Genomic DNA, 16794 nt, shown 5'->3' on the forward strand with positions numbered 1-16794 from the left:
AAGAGGCATCTCAGGAAGACTGGCAGCAGGGAGAGGTAAGCAACGCTCGGGGAGGACACAGAGATGTCAGCATTTCCAAAGAAGTCAGAAGCTCCCCTTTGCTCTTCTCACAGATAAGTTTCCCAAGAAGGGGCAGATGGGGCGGACGGTTCTTAGGACACAAGATCCCACCGAACATCTGCAGCATTGAAGTGAAAGGGGAAAAATGACTTGGAAATGCCCCTTCACTGCAAAGCAGCCAGTACCGGAGGCCACAGAGGAGGGTGGCCAGGGACAGACAAAGTGCCCAGTGCCAGCCCAGCCAAGAGGCGGCACCTGGGGAGTTGGGAACTTACTGTGCTGGGCCTGGGCAGGGACCACCGGCCAGGGCTGCTTTTCCCTTCCAGAAACAGCTCCTCCTACGTTTCGCTCCTTCCCCTGCTTTAGTCAAGCACACCCCTCTTCATGTTAATGTCTCGGCAGCTCTGGGCATAAAGGAGGCAGCTGGAATAGCCCACCAGGTGGGAGAGCCTGGTGAGTGTGGGAATCCCCAGGACCACAGCCAGGAGCAGCTGGCAGGTGTGCCCGGCCCCACGGTGAGCATGCAGGCACGGAGCTCACAGGACAATGTCCGCCCGGGGCTGAGGGCCAGCCTGCCAAGGGCCTGAGGGACAGGAACAAGAACAGCACTCTCCGGGAGAACCCTCTGACCAGGAAGCTGAGTGGCTGTGCCTTCCTGGGGACTAGCCACTAGGGAGAACCGCCTCTCAAAAGTTCCCCCAGGAAAAACAAAACCTACTTCGAGTTGCTGAGAGGGCAGGTTACTCACCTCTGTATCCCAGGTAACAGATGCCTGATGCCCACTGGCCTTCCTCCCTCCCTCTTTCCTTCCTCTCCCCCAACCCCATTCTCTCCTTTACCACTTCCTTCCTTAGTTTGTTTTTGCTCCACTTCATTCCAAATAGAATTTGAGATGACTCATCGAATGAATTGAACATAATTAAATAGTTTTTAAAATAAAAACCAAACCAATAAACAAGCACAAAAACAGGGTTAAAGACAGAGTGGCCGGGCCAGAGAGAAGGAAAGGTATGCAGCGAAACCTCAATTATGGGAATGAGGCACCAGACAGGTTCTGAGTTACAAAACGGGAGATGGAGGCTGGATACACGGCAGATCTTGGTGACATAGAGTCCCAGACCTGCCTGAGGAGGGCTTATTACCTCACTTAGCACTCAGAGCTAAGAGGAAGGGTGGCCAGCCCAGGCCACGTCGTGTCCTCAGTTGTTAGACTCACCCAGGCAGCTGTTTAAACTGATCTCACTGATCTCATGACTACATGGTCAGTCACGTCCCTTTAACTGAGGGAGATTTGTGTGTGCTTTTTTGTAACATCTTACATGCACTTACATTCTTTTATTTTTATCAGTTATTTTATAACGAAAACATTTCTTCACATAGAAAAGTGGACCAAGGGAGGGGAGGTGGGGAGGGCCTCATTGGGCCCCCAGCATAACCCTATCAGTGAGCAGGGTGTTCTGGGGGCGCCCGTTCCACTGGAAACCACGTGGTGTCTCCTTCCAGGCTGAACACAAATGGGGGGCCCCAGTTTATAACTAGCCAGGGGTGCACTGCTCAGACCAGGCTCAGCTCCACAGGGCAGCCTGTGCTTCCTGCCACCTGCCCACCATTTGGCAGGGGCAGACAGAGCAGTGACAGCAGGGAGTCAAAATAGGACCACCTGTCCCTTTACTGGCCACAGTCCTCAGACCCGGAGACACTAAACAGGACTTTAACTCCTCCGAGCAAACGAGTTGACAACACCACCAGCCTCCCAGGATCTCTGTGGGGACTAAGAAGATGCCTCAAGGCACCAAGCCCAAGCCAGCAGCACTCATCATCAGCCCTGGGGGAGAGAGGAGGGTTGCATGTGTTGTTTCCAGTCCCACTCCCGCATTTTACAATGGAGGAAAGGTCATGGAGAGGGGCTGCTCTGGGGGGCAACAGCTGGGCAGGGTGTGGCACCCTGAGGACAGGCCAGTTTATTCCTTACTTCATGGTGACAGAAAACAGGCAGAGCCCTAGAGAGCCAGCTCTCCCAAAGTACCCCCAATGGGAGTGTCCTCAACCGCAGGCAGCGGCCAGCCAGGCAGAGCCAGGCAAGGGGCTCCCATCCATAGGCGAGAAAGTCAGCAAGGGCGGCCTGGGAGGGAAGTGCCTTCTCTAGAAGGTGACAACATTGTTAATGAGCCCGTGTTAATGTCAGTCATCTCGGGAGTCTGAAAGTGCCCTGCAGCAGGTGGGAGGGGTTATGTATGCTGAGTCCACTCTGGAGAGTGCCCTGCAGAGCTGTGTTCTGTCCTGTTAGATGTCCCACCCAAACTCACACAGATCCCCCTGCAGAGAGCCTGGAAACCAGCCCCTCAGGGCACAGCACAGGCATCCCATGGACAGCCCCACCAAACCCCCAGCATACAGACACCTGGTCCTGTCCACATGGGACGTCGGCGGTGCTGAGGGGGGCAAGACCCACAGATGCTGGCCACCATGGGCCACAGAGATAGGTCCCTGGCCCTGCAGCCAGCTGGTTCTATACAATAGCTCAATGTTTGCAAGGCTGAGGGAAGGGCCTAATTCACCCACCCCAGCCTGGCAAACTCTGATGGGCAAAGGGGCTGCCCAGAGAATGCTGAGAGGATCACCCCAACTCAGGCCAGGACCATACCTGCCTCCACACCCAGAAGGGCACAGTAGGGCTTTTGCTTTAGAATGAAGAGCTAACGAATTGCACTGACACTGACAGAGCAGCCTTAATCTGGAGTTTATCCTGCAATAATCAGATTCACATGGATAACCCGGGAAAGAACAAGCAGAGAGGGCTCTGAGCAGCCCTGCTTCCCTTTCATATCCACGAATGCAAACACGTATTTGCAGGAGGGCCAGCCCATTTCAGGCACTGCAGGGAGAATGCAGGTGTGACAGAAGGGAAAGACCAGGATGGACTGAAAACTGAATGGATGAGAATCCTGTCCTGGAGGTGCTGGATAAGTACACATTTAAGACCCCATAAAGGAGAGAGAAGGCAGTGCCAGAGGTGGCGGTGATGGGCACCTGGGAGAGGAAGAGCTCGTCTCCAGCTCTAGAAACCATGGCCACTTTGCAGATCCATCAGGGCAGCTCTTGGGATAGGCCAGGATGGCTAGAAAGCAACTGATACAAAGTGAGCGCCTGTGGCAGAGGCGGGGCAGGAGGAGCAAATTCCTTCAGAGGACAGAGTCTGGGCAGAGAAATGGAGACACACTGCATGTAGTGGGTGGGGGCAGCCAGGAGTGACACACACCATGCTCACAGGATGCATGAGAAAGAGGCTTAAGTCCGGGCTCAAGGAGCCCAAATGCCAGGTGATAAATCCATGATGATGAAAGGTGTCAGAAGTTTCTGCATAGGGGAGTGACACAATCCCAATGTTTTTAACAAGGTTTAGTGGTAGCAGCAGCAAGATTAATATAAGGGGAACACTGGGCAGTGACGAGATAGGTGGAAATGTCAGGCCCAAGAGCAGACAGCTGCTGACCTGGACCTCATCTGTTAGTGGCATCAGGAGTGGCTCCAGCAGGCTCCAGGAGCCCAGGGTGCACTTCCCAGACATCAGGTTGGAGGTTGAAATCAGCAATGGGGGGAGTATTTATACCAAAGAAATCAGCAAACACTGCCGACCGAGCTTTTACCTGGAAAGCCTCTATTAAACATTCACCAGCAACCCCCTGATATTCGTCCTCTAGAAGCCTCAGATTCCCTACCTGGGGAATGGGGGTGGAAATGGCACATAATGCAGAGTTCTAGGAAGATCAAGCAAGGTGAGCATGCAAAGTGCTTAATACTGTGCCTGGAACACCACACATGCTCGACACGTGCCAGCTTTTACTACTATGTTACATCATTACTATTGGGGCAGTCAATGGAGGCCAGGAGGGCATCCATTCAGGATGTGAGGAGAAGGAAGACAAGGCCAACAGAACCAGGTCCCCTGAAGCTGAGGAGGTAAATGATGCTGAGACAGCAACAGGGAACGTGCAAGGACCAGCACGTACAGGTGCAGGCCTGGCAAGCACACACAAAACACAGCCCATGAGACATTCACTGCCCCACACCTGCTGCTCACCTCAGCCAACTCCCTCCACATCTGGAGCTCCAAGAGTGAGAACCAACTGGGCAACAACAGGTCCCCATTCCTTAAGGATGCTTTCAGCTCTTCTTCCTCGAGTGTTTCTCAGCCCTTTTGAAGGTTATGAGTATTAGTGAATGACATTAACAAGACTGTCTTCCAAGGACTCTCATTGTGTAGGACAATTCAGTATCATAGTAACTTCCTCCCTACCTTACCCCTTTCTTTTAAGAAAATGATAACCTCTCTTTATAAATGTCTTTTAAAATATTCAATGTGGGCTCAATTCTTCCCATATCATTCTCCCTGGAGGTGTGCTGGTAAAGGGGAGGGGAAGGGAGGGGAGGGGAGGGGAGGGGAGGGGAGGGGAGAGGCAACCACCTCGATGTATCCTCTGTCCATTCCTGTGGTATAAACACTCCCGCCGTGATTCATTCTAAGCTAGCTGGGTAATTCCCCTGAAGACGGAGTGGGGATGTGTGAGTGATCTTACTCAATTCCTCACTAAAATGTTCTCTTTCTACAGGTGTGGAAATGATGTCCTTGATATCTAATTGACCTGTCCAAGGTCATCTGGTTAGTCAGCAGAAGCCACATATGGCCAGGATCAGTGCTCTAGGCCAGGGCCTACAGCTCCTCCCCACTTCCACACACATGTCATGGATAGGCAACCTATCTCAGAGACAGGCCCTTGTCACTCCGAATAGCTTCAACAGCCTCCAAGAGGCCACTCCTCCTAATCACTCTCCCTTTCATCTTCCCACTTTCTCCACTAAATTAACTTCGTTACCACTTCTGAAACCCAAGCTATCAAAAACCCATCACGACCATGGTTTCCTGCCACTCAAGCACCTAGAATGCTGCCTATTTCTATAGAGCTCCAAATCAGTCCCCTCCAACCACTACACACTATGGTGCCCTCCATCCATCCTCCGCCATCCGCAGAGCGTATTACAGTTGAAGGACCATGGGAAAGGACTTGGAGGCAGGGAGCCCGACTCAAATCCTAGCTCTGCCCTACAGACAGGGTACTCCGGATAGTCAGTGAGCCCTGTCGCCTCAGTGTCCTCATCTGTAAAAAGGGGGACAATGACAGGGACCCAGCACTATCCTGAGGTGCACCCTGCACTTGTTCCTAGCAGCTCACAAGCAGAAGCTTGAGTCTATCAGGAGACTCTGGGAAGAGGACATAGTCTGAGGCACCAAAAAGGAAGTATATCTGCTCAGGTCAATTCTAAAATCTATTGAGACAATATGTCTCATGCCAAAATAATGTCAATATGCCACATACATGAAGTTTACACTACACAGAAACATGGGTCATCTTACTCAATTTCTTACAGGTGAGGAAATAATGTCCTTGGTATCTAACTGGCCCGTCCAAGGTCATCTGGTTAGTCAGCTAAGGCCACATCTGCCCAGGATCAGTGTTCTAGGCCAAGGCCCACGGCTCCTCCCAACTCCCACACACAGGCCATGGGACAGTCACCTGGGGCTCTGCCAAAGGGCAGCTTCACTAGCTGAGCACAGGGCATCCATTTCCCTTTTAAAGACGGGGACAGATGTGTCCTCTAACCTCTGAGGCTTCCATCTGGAAGTGCCTCATGAGTCAGTGGCTCACGTTTAGAACGGCTGTGCCTCCTGGATGCCCCAGGCTTTTTTCCCCCTCATTTCTATCTCAGAGAGATTAGATGTCCTGTACAAATTGGATCTGAAAATGATAATATAATAAAATGTAATATAAAACAAGATGAAATAAAATCAGGCTGCGCTGGGATGACCTGTGAAAAATGGGGCTGCTCCAGCCGCCTCCTGTGAGCAGAAGCCAACCGCAGACGAAGCCTTCTGCGTGAGGAACAAGCAGTCCCTTCCCGCAGATTCAAGCTTGCAGCTTGGGAGTCAGACCCCAGGCATGCAGGCCCCAGGCCATCTGAGGAGCCTGTGTAGACCCCTGTGGCTGAAGAGCAGGGCCTCACTGCCCTTGAGAGGCTAGCTCTGAGAACCAGCTTTTTAAATAACAAGTACCACCTGCTTTCATTCTTATGATAAAAGTTACTTTGTTACAGAAAATTCAGAAAGTAGACATATACAAAAAGAAGCAGACAGAATCAGCCTCTCCCTCCCTCCCATACCCCAAGATAACCAACTTTAGCCAAATAGGATGGACCCCTAAATAAGTATGGGCGACTTTCTTCCGCCCATACTTATTTAAAAGCCAAATGGTGCTTTATGTCCATATCACTATATTTTCTTCTGCACTGCAATTTTTAACAGCGGCATAGTACTCAATTGTCCAGATGGAACCGAATCCCCCTTTAACAGCATGTTTTTTGGTCTCCAATTTCCCACTCTTATGAATGAGGCTATGAGAAACATTCTATAGTTTAAAATGTTAACATCCTTAGTGGCTGCCTCGGGATAAACACCCAGAGATGCCATGTGCCTTGGGGTCCACATCGCTAGGACTTCCTCTAGAAAGTGCTGTGACTTCCAGGACCACATGCATCATCCTAGAGAAGAGGAAACATACAAAACATGAAACCCATTCCATCTTTTTCTATTTAAGCATATTTTATCCCCTTTCCAAAAAAGAAACTATCTTGTCAAAGGTAAAGGGACTTGAAGTGTCTGGATAGTTATGAAACCAGTGTCCCACAGAACAGAGCAGAGCAGAAAACGGCACCTCCAACCCTCTCTGCAAGCACCTTCATCCCCTCCCAGGTCAGTCTCAGGCCCCAAGTGGACTATGCCACTGGAGTGTCCTAGAATGTAAATTCCCCCACAAGAGAACCACGGCAGGCCTCCATATCCCCACACAGGGCCCAGTGCCTGGTGCATCAGAGGTTCCCCAGGACATAAATATTTATAAACTGATTGATTAATGAAGGAGGGGCAGTGGAAGAGAGGACTCATCTGTTCCATAATCAAGACCATAACTTCAAGTTTATGATTTATTACCCACCATATCTGGCAAAGGTAGCACCGTCCTCCTCCCCATTGGAGACTGACAAAATGCCTGGTGTCATCTGTTAATGAATGAAATGCATTCCCACAAACATCCATATGTTGAAGTCCTAGCGCCCAGGACCTCAGAGGGTGACAGTTTGGAAACAGGATCTTTAAAGAAACGATTAAGTTAAAATGACACCATTAGGGTGGCCCTAATCCAGTATGAGTGGTGTCTTTATAAAAAGAAGAGATTATCCTGGCTAACGCGGTGAAACCCCGTCTCTACTAAAAATACAAAAAATTAGCCGTGCATGGTGGTGGGCGCCTGTAGTCCCAGCTACTCGGGAGGCTGAGGCAGGAGAATGGTGTGAACCTGGGAGGCGGAGCTTGCAGTGAGCCAAGATCGCACCACTGCACTCCAGCCCGGGTGACAGAACGAGAGTCCGTCTCAAAAAAAAAAAAAAAGAAGAGGAGATTAGGACACAGACACACATAGAGGGGCAGCCATGTGAGGGCACAGGGAGAAAATAGCCACCTACAAGCCAATGAGAAAGCTCTCAGGAGAATCCAACCCTGCAGACACCCTCATTTCAGCCTTCCAGCCTCCAGGACTGAGGGTGATAACCGCCCATTGCTGCAGCCACCCCACACGGTGGTGCTTTGTCTTGGCAGCCTAAGCTGACTAAGACGCCATCTGAAAGCTCTGAGATGTCTGGTGGGTGTTTGGGAAATGCTGCTGCCAGGAGCAACCTTCAGCTCCCAGGATGGGCAGGTGGCCTGGAGATGCTCACCTGCCACCCTGCGCTCCCCTCACTTCACGCTCTCTCGGCAGGAAGCCAGGCTGACTGTGAACAGCAGCAATAAAGCAAGGAGTGGTGTAAGGTGTGGGGCCGGAATGGCCCCTAGCCACACGTGGAAACATTGCCTCCTCCTTCTGAATGTGTTAAATAAAAGGGAGAGGCAGTGGGGAAAACAATCCAGTAAGTTAAACTGGTTAACGTAACTAGGAAGATTGGACAATTTGATGGACGTGCCAAAATATTGAAGGAGGAGGAACAGCAGGAGCATCAAGACACAAGATATCCAACTACTTTCGGCGCTTCCTCTACCTAGTAACTTCCAATAAAGCTGAAGGAGGATGTGCTCTAAACCAGAGAGGTTTTATGTGCATCATATAACTTAATATTACAGATCTATAGATCCCGCCATGAGAAAATAAGTTTATTGAGCAATTAACTTCAAAATTTATTTTCCAGCTGTTAGAATGTGTCCAGCCTCACTGAAAATGCTGGAGTTGAAAAAAAACGGGAAAGAGAATATTCCCGCCTTTGGGAAGCTTACGGTGAGATGAGGGGACACAGGCAGGTGTAAACATAAGACAGTGAGCCCTGCATTAAGTGCTGTATGTCGAGAAATAAGTACATTGGAAGCTGAACCAGGCAGAGCAAAGCCACATTCATGTGTGAGTCTTTTCTGCTTACTGCTTAGAATGAAACTGCATGTTGCCCTCCAAGAACCACATAAATGAGGTCACTCCAAAACCACCTCTACAGGCTTCCCACCAGCCATGGATCTGCTGTCTCCCTGTTCGTTCTGTGAGACAATATGGAATGCATGGCCTGAGCCAGCTGGCTGGGCTCCACAATGGAGCACTAGAGAATTGGCTGTCCCCGCTCCCACTGAGGGGCTCAGTCAGCCAAGACTCTAGCAGTGCAGAAGTAGGAACTAGATGAAGACCGAAGGGGCCCAGGGCCTTCCTCATCACCCCTGTCCAGGAACATCATTATTACTACTGAGGAGCCGGGCACTGCATGCCCACTGCATGCCTGGAGCCAGCAGGCTGGGCTCTGCAGTCCCGCACTGTGTTTCTTCTGTCAACTCAAAAGCTGACCAAATGACCACTGCGTCTGCTCCCAACCCTACAAATGCCGGTTGTACCAGTTATTGTAATTGCAGAGTTTAATAAAATACTGCAGAAATCAATGAAATGTGAGCAAAAAAGGATTTGTTACTGCTGCAAACACTGAGGTTTTTGAGAGCCTGGCGTGAGGCAGTCAGTAAAACTCATCAAGTTTCTGTAAGGCAGCTGGGGCAGAGTCCAGAGGATTTCTATGCTCCGATTATTCCTAAGTATCTTTAAGCTTTCTTACACTCTGAGGAACCCCAAATGGGAAATTTCAATGGCTCATTGTAGATGTACACTATGTAAAAACAGGACAGGGAACCCCAGACCCTGGAGAGAACTCAAAGACAGGGTGGGATGGTACGTCAAAGACAGGTGGCTACTTTTACCAGTTTTCAGACACAATGGAATGCTAAAGTGAAAAGTTCAGGATTCTGCAAGTTAACTGATATTTCAGTTCAATAATCACTTATAAATTCTGATCCCTTTAAATGAGAGGTTCTGCCTGGATGTGAAGCCAAATGCATAGTAAGTGACATGCAAGCAGCAATTACCCTCCTCTTTGCCCCTGTATTAATACCAGTAACGATCATTGTCACAGCAAGTTATTCCACATCCACTCTATTCCTGACATAATGCAACATGATTTGCTTGTATTCTCTCTCCATCCTTGTAGCAGCCTGCTGAGCAAGGAACCCTTATCATCCCCACTTTCAAACAGGCATAAGCCACTGCACCTGGCTGAGGTTATGTGTTGATCAGTTGGTGAAAACACTGTGACTAGAGCTCGCAGGACCCTACCCTTTATTTCTCCTGGAGACAGAAGCTCAGTGTTGGCTAAATCAGTGTTTGCAGCAACTTTATCGAACACGACTACCACCAATAATGAGAATCTACTGTAATTGATTAGGTATTGACTAGGGGTCCATAGTAAGACAGCCCCATTGTCAGGTTGTCACTTCATCTAGTTCAAACCCAGGACCAGGCTTGGCCACCTGAGGCCATTTGCAGCGAGGGGAGTGCTAGGACACAGGCCAGGTCTGTCTTAGCTTTCACTCCACCACGAGAGACCACCGACTTTCCTACCTCCCTAGAACTCCACAGCCAAGAATAGTTAGCCCTCTGCCCTGATTCCTCCCCACTGTGCCTCTCTTCTCCCTGCCTCTCCAGTTTGTAAGCAAATTGCCTATCATAGGTTCACAGAAGGCGGCCAGAAAGTGGGCTTGGATCTGTTCTCTCAGATAGTAAGCTCAGGGAAAGAACCATTAAGTGAAAACCTGACAGTGGGGCTGTCCTACTATGGACCCTAATCAATTACAGTTGATTTTCGTTATTGCAGGTAGTCGTGTTCTATAAAGTCGTTGCAAACACTGATTTGACCAACACTGAGCTTCTGTCTCTAGGAGAAATACAGGGTTAGGGTCCTTCGAGCTCTAGTCACAGCATTTTCACCAACCGATTCAACGCATAACCTTGGCCGGGTGCAGTGGCTCACACCTGTAATCTCAGCACTTTGAGAGGCCTAGGCGGGTGGATCACCTGAGGTCAGGAGTTCCAGACCAGCCTGGCCAATGTGGTGAAACCTCGTCTCTACTAAAAATGGAAAAATTGTCGGGAGTGGTCGTGCATGCCTGTAATCCCAGTTACTCGGGAAGCTGGGGCATGAGAATTGCTTGAACCTGGGAGGCAGAGGTTGCAGTGAACAGAGATCATGCCACAGCACTCTGGCCTGAGTGACAAAGAGAGACCCTAATTTAATAAATACTGTGGATTCATTAACATGAAACTCTCAGCCATTGGTGCTGTAACTCACACCTGAAGGAAGGACTGTCTAACACATGTGCTTTCTCCAGCAGGCACAGGACAGTCCTCTTGTGCTTAGGGACAATGGACATCACATCAGCAATGCACTTGCATTTTAAACAGCATAATCAACAACAGAAGCACAAAAAAGGGGGAAATGTGGCACTAAATAGACTGTGGAAAGGATGCCTGTCTGCAGTACGAGTTCAAACAAGGAAGAGTTTTGCTTTTTCAGTGTCAGACGGGAACATGCAGGTGGACAACCCGAATTTTGAGTCTTTTTGCTCATGTCTTCAAATGATCACAAAATTGTCCTTGGTATTGATTTTGAGGTTACAAATAAATTGTATCCAGGAGGCTAATTTGCAAATATGGAATCCACAAGCAATGAAAATCAACTATAATTTAATCTTTAAATTTGTAGATTTAAAATTGCTAGAAACTTGCCAGTTTCTAATTCTAATGCCCCTACTTAATACACTGTTACTCTAACATTATTAAAAGGGCCATAATCACAGCCTAGTCCACCCATAATTTTTATCTACCTGACTCTACTTCTTTATTCTTAGGATGCCTCATGCTGCTACAGAAAGCAAAGCCTTCGAGGAATCCTTCCTCCTGACAAGGAAGCTCCAGGGTGGCAAGTTCATGCTGCGGATGCCTTCTAAAGACGTGCATTTCTCTTCCAGATTTATGTTCCCTACCTGAGGACCTCTATTGATTTGGCAATGCCTTGCCTTGAGAAGCTTAAAGTATTTTCTAGGCAAACACATTGAGGAATCTGGCATCAGAATATTTTCTGGAGCACGTATGACAGAAGCCAATAGTCATCTGCCCGGGATGGAAAGGAGAAAGGCATCAGAGAATGCAAGTTTCCCAGATGGAAGGAAATCATAAACGTCAGGTCACCCAAACCCCAGAGGCTTCCGAGTTCTCAGTAACCCTATGCCCCGAGCACCCTCAACACCTCCAGGATTGCTCAAGGTGGTCCCGGGTGGCAGCCCCACCCCAGCAAGTCATCTCCTAGAACAGGCTGAACAAACTTCAGCTTGCATCAGAACCAGCAGGAGGGCACATTAGGAGAGAGATTTAGGGATCGTATCCCAGAATTTCTGATTCAACAGGTCTGAGTGGGCACAAAGAGTTTGTATTTCTAAATTCCCAGGTTTATGTTGATGCTGCTGGTCTTAGATGACACTCTGTGATCCACTGACCTAAAATATTTGTACATCAGTGTGGTTTATACTAACGACCTTGTCACCACGTACAATGCGGGCTACATTACTGCATCCTCTGCCATCATTCGCACTCAGTCTCCCAATCACCCTAAGAAGGAATACGGCAACATAACTTCCAGCCACTTCTTAAATGGCACCAATGGTGGGGAGCTCAGGACCTCATACAAGTCCAAGTCCATGTTTAACTCCCCTAATTTTCCAAAGTGCTTCGCTCTCTTGAATCACAATCTGTGCTCACTGGATGCCTGCGCCTTGGCCCTATTTCCTTCCATGCACAAAACCTATCAAGGCTGATCTCCCCGTGAGTGAGTTGTACGATTTTCCCAGGGGAAAAAAAGTAAAAATGTACCTGGCTAGTGTGAAACAACCCTTTATTCAGAATGATTTCTTTAGAGGCTTTACAAAGCAAGTGTTACTATTTTACAAAGCAGCCTGTGAACTCTGCGCCATGTGTCGACAAACCCAGTGGGTTTTCAGTGAAACATTTCATCAAATAAGACACATTGTAGCACTGCTGAGGGGATATCACCCAGATGTCAACGGCTCAATGCCACACACGAGACTTGTGGGAAAGTCATAAGCCATTAGGTCATGGAAGTTAACTGCAAGATGGGGAAAGGACGCTGGCTTGGAAAACATTGGTGTGTCATGTGATAAAAACAGTGACCAGCCAGCCTGAGCTCTGTGCCTGAACACATCATCTGCGCCCTGCACAATGCTGCTGTGAAGTAGAGACATATGGATCAGGAGCCCCAGGTCCCACCACTTTGTTTCCAGTCACCAACTTGTCCCCAGATGAACTGCATCCATACACCAACACCCCCCACCCAACTGTGCCACTTAAAGCTAACCCTAGATATCACATCACTTCATCCATAAATATCTCAGTACATATCTTTAAAAGTCAAGCCGGGCACAATGGCTCATGTCTGTAATCCCAGCACTTTGGGAGGCTGAGGTGGGAGGATCACCTGAGGTCAGGAGTTCGAGACAAGCCTGGCCAACATGGAGAAACCCCATCTCTACTAAAAATACAAAATTAGCTGGGTGTGGTGGTGCATGCCTGTAATCCCAGCTACTCAGGAGGCTGAGGCAGGAGAATCGCTTGAACCCAAGAGGCGGAGGTTGCTGTGAGCCGAGATCACACCATTGCCCTCCAGCCTGGGCAACAAGAGCGAAACTCCACCTAAAAATAAATAAATAAATAAATAATAATTTTAAAAAAATGAAAGTCAAGAACATTTTAAAATGTAGAACAAACTGCCAGAATTGTGAAGAATAATTCCTTAAAATATCTAATTCATGTTCAAATTTCTCTGCCATAAGTGTTTTGGGGTTGTCTGGATTTATTTTTATAGTCTAAGTTATAGTCTGAATAAAGTCTTACGATGTTTATTTAATATGTCACTTCAGTTCCTTTCTTTTTTATTTTGATACGGAGTCTCTGTCGCCCAGGCTGGAGTGCAGTGGTACAATCTCAGCTCACTGCAATCTCTGCCTCCTGGGTTCAAGCCATTCTCCTGCCTCAGTCTCCCAAGTAGCTGGGATCACAGACGCGCACCACCAAGACCAGCTAATTTTTGTATTTTTAGTAGAGACGGGGTTTCACCATGTTGGCCAGGCTGGTCTCCTGACCTCAAATGATCCACCTGCCTCGGCCTCCCAAAGTGCTGGGATTACAGGCGTGAGCCACAGCACCCGACCCAGTTCCTTTTTCTTTCTCCTCTTTTTGCAATGTATTTGAAAAAGACTGGGGTTGTTTCTACACAGTAGAATTCCCTCTGCCCTGGATTTCGCTGAGCCCTGCAGTACGGCTTCACAGATGTCCTGGCCCCTGGACTTCCTGTCAGTTGCAGATGGATCTGAGGCTGGGTCTGATTCTGGTTTGATTCTGGTGAGGACTTGGCTAGGGTGAGGACTCAGCCGTGTACTTCCTGCAAGGAGGCTTACAACCCTATGACCCGCGGTCTAACTCCCCTTTTGTGATAGTGCAGGTTACAGAGGACCAGAGCCTAAGCCAGACAGTCATTTATTAGGAGTTTGGAAAGGGCACTATGTTAACCCTATCACATTTTCAAGGTTTATTAGCTGGAATTCCTCTTTCAATACAACTTTCCCTCTTCCTTTATTTGGAAACTCCAAAGAACAGTTCCCAACGGTTAAATGCTCTATTGCTTCTCTTTATTTACCAAATCAGAATGAGTTGGTTCCCTAGCATCCCCCAAAGGTAACTAACTAGTGAGTGCTGTGGTGATGACCGTGGTAATGGTGGTGATGATGGTGGTGGTGATGGTGTAAGTAGTACTTTTGAAAGTCTGTTGCATACGTTAGAAAATTATGTGTCCAAAGTACAAAGCTAACAGCTATTACAACCTGGATGCAAGCACAGCCTGCCCCTGTGGAGTCCCTCATCTTCCATGACCCCAGGTTCTCTTCAAATTCTATAATTTCTGGAAAGACAGGCCATGGGGCTACCCCGGGGCCTGAGGGCCAGAGGGCCAGAGAGGACGGGATGGGGAGTGCTAGTGGTCATCATGCTGGGAAACGAAGTGTTAGTTAAATAGAGAAAAACTTCCCACTAAAGCAGAAAATACTCATCCAATTAAACATGTTTCTCCTTATTCTTTCTTTACAATTGAGCCTCCAAATATGACAAGGTTTCCAGGAGGACTTTTTTTTAATTTTTTAACAAAAATTGTTTCCTGATACTCTCGGGAAAGTGCACAAAAGAAACTTGTTATGAGTTTCTTGTTATGAGAATGAGACAATTATCAGAGCAGCTATGAGGACCAGGAGCCCATGAAGTTTCAGATTTTGAAGCCAACAGTTGCCCTGATGCTGGCAGACTGACACCCAGACTTGAGTCCCCAGCAACACACAGTATGAGTCAAGTTTCTGCCCAAAAAGCTCAAGATGCCTTCAGTGACCTGAGGAAACCGCCATGGCACCTGCTTCTCTAAAACAGGACAATTGAGCCACAGGAGACCACAGATTCATGGCCAAGCAACCCCCATATTTGAAGATAAGAAAACAGGTTAGAAAACAAGGCCATATATAACGGGAGGGGCCTGAGCCTAGACCTTGGCTCCTGGACCAAGTCAGCTCCCTCCCACAGCACGCTGGCTGTCCCGCAAGTGGATGTAGGTTGGAGATGTTGTTGTGTGTGGTTTTCTACATGAGTATCCCTTTTGCAGGTAAAATACACTCAGGTAATATAAATAATGCACCAATCAAATGCCTCCTCTGACCTGGAATCTGTAACGTCTCCTTGTCACATGCCAACTTCTCTCCAACTGCAGACATTTAAAAAAAAAAAATCAGCACTTTGAGAGGCTGAGGCAGGCAGATCACTTGAGATCAGGAGTTCAAGACCAGCCTGGCTAACACAGTGAAACCCCATCTTTACTAAAAATACAAAAATTAGGCCGGGCATGGTGGCTCACACTTGTAATCCCAGCACTTTAGGAGGCAGGCAGAATTACCTGAGGTCAGGAGTTTGAGACCAGCCTGGCCAACATGATGAAACCCCGTCTCTACTAAAAATACAAAAATCATCCAGGCGTGGTGGCACATGCATATAATCCCAGTTACTCAGCCCCTGGCTCCTGGGGCCTATGACAAGCCTGAGGAAATCAGTCACAAACCGCAGCCTGTCAAAACCAACTACAAACACATGCCCCCAAGTCCCCCCACGCCCCCTACTCCTCCACCCCCTTGTCGGCGGTGAGTGCCACAGAAGGAATGGAGTGAGAGTGGACCACAGGCCTGGGGACACGGCTGAGGCCAGCAAGGATGGCCGGGCAGGCGCCCGCCCCGGATGGCCTCAGCTCTTGATGCTGCAACATGTTTCTCACAGTTTGTCAATATTTTAGCTTTCTGGGTGAGATTTTTTTTTAAAGTTCCTATGACCTCAAATGCATACTTTGCTCTTCCATAAGCAAAGAGACCACACCACACGACAGCATTAAAAGGAGCATAATAAGGGCACCCCACCTGTGGCCAGGCTTCTGTGACAGGCCTGACCCCGTAGTCCCTCTTCTCTCATCTGCAGCTAGGTTAGAGAGCACCTCTATGGCCATCGCATAAAGGAGAAAACCGAGGCTCAGCTGGGCAGGGGCGAGGGCATGGCCCGGCCACTCAAGTGATGAGGTTAGAGAGCCACCCCCACACCCACTGGGTAAAGGAGGAAACCAAGGCTCAGGTGGGCAGGGGGCAAGGGCAAGGCCCAGCCACTGGAGCCAGGATCTGATCTTGACTTCATCAAAGCAGGGAAGCTGCCACACGGGCGCCACTGGCCGAGCCTAGGGAAGGATGTCCTACTGCACCACAAGATAGAGCCAGTTAGCCAGTTCCATGTCTGGAGGCCACCAGGCTCACAACCCAGAAAGACTGCCAAATCTCCGGCAGAACACCCCAGATTCTGTGTATGGTGAAGCTAGGGGGAGTCAAGGGCAGAAAGCCCTGCCCTACTTGAGAAGTACAGGGAACAACACACCTGACAGATGCCCAGGAGGAACCACAGGGTGCACCTGTTTCCTTACCCCACCGGGGAGGCCCAGACCTGCACACACTTCCCCAGCAGCAAGAGGCAGCTTCCCATTTGCCTCCCAGGGAGTCGCTTCTGACTTGCAGTGAGAGAAGAGGGTCCTGTGTCCTGCTGTCTAGGCACAGTGAGCCTTTCAGTTATCCTGCAAGCTGCTAATAAGCCCTCAGAAACAAAGCTTCACCCACTCAGCTCCAAAGGGTGGAAGCAAAGA

The 16794-nt window shown here is 48.9% G+C and overlaps 1 protein-coding gene across 1 annotated transcript in view; it reads right to left on the reverse strand.

Annotated features, from left to right (window-relative positions):
* Positions 1-16794, reverse strand: part of LOC129017993 (tensin-3-like) — a 202329-nt gene that overhangs the window by 129079 nt on the left and 56456 nt on the right. The gene's annotated exons all lie outside the window — the stretch shown is intronic.

The sequence above is a fragment of the Pongo pygmaeus genome, chromosome 19 (assembly GCF_028885625.2).
Source record: "Pongo pygmaeus isolate AG05252 chromosome 19, NHGRI_mPonPyg2-v2.0_pri, whole genome shotgun sequence".
Lineage (NCBI taxonomy): Eukaryota > Metazoa > Chordata > Mammalia > Primates > Hominidae > Pongo > Pongo pygmaeus.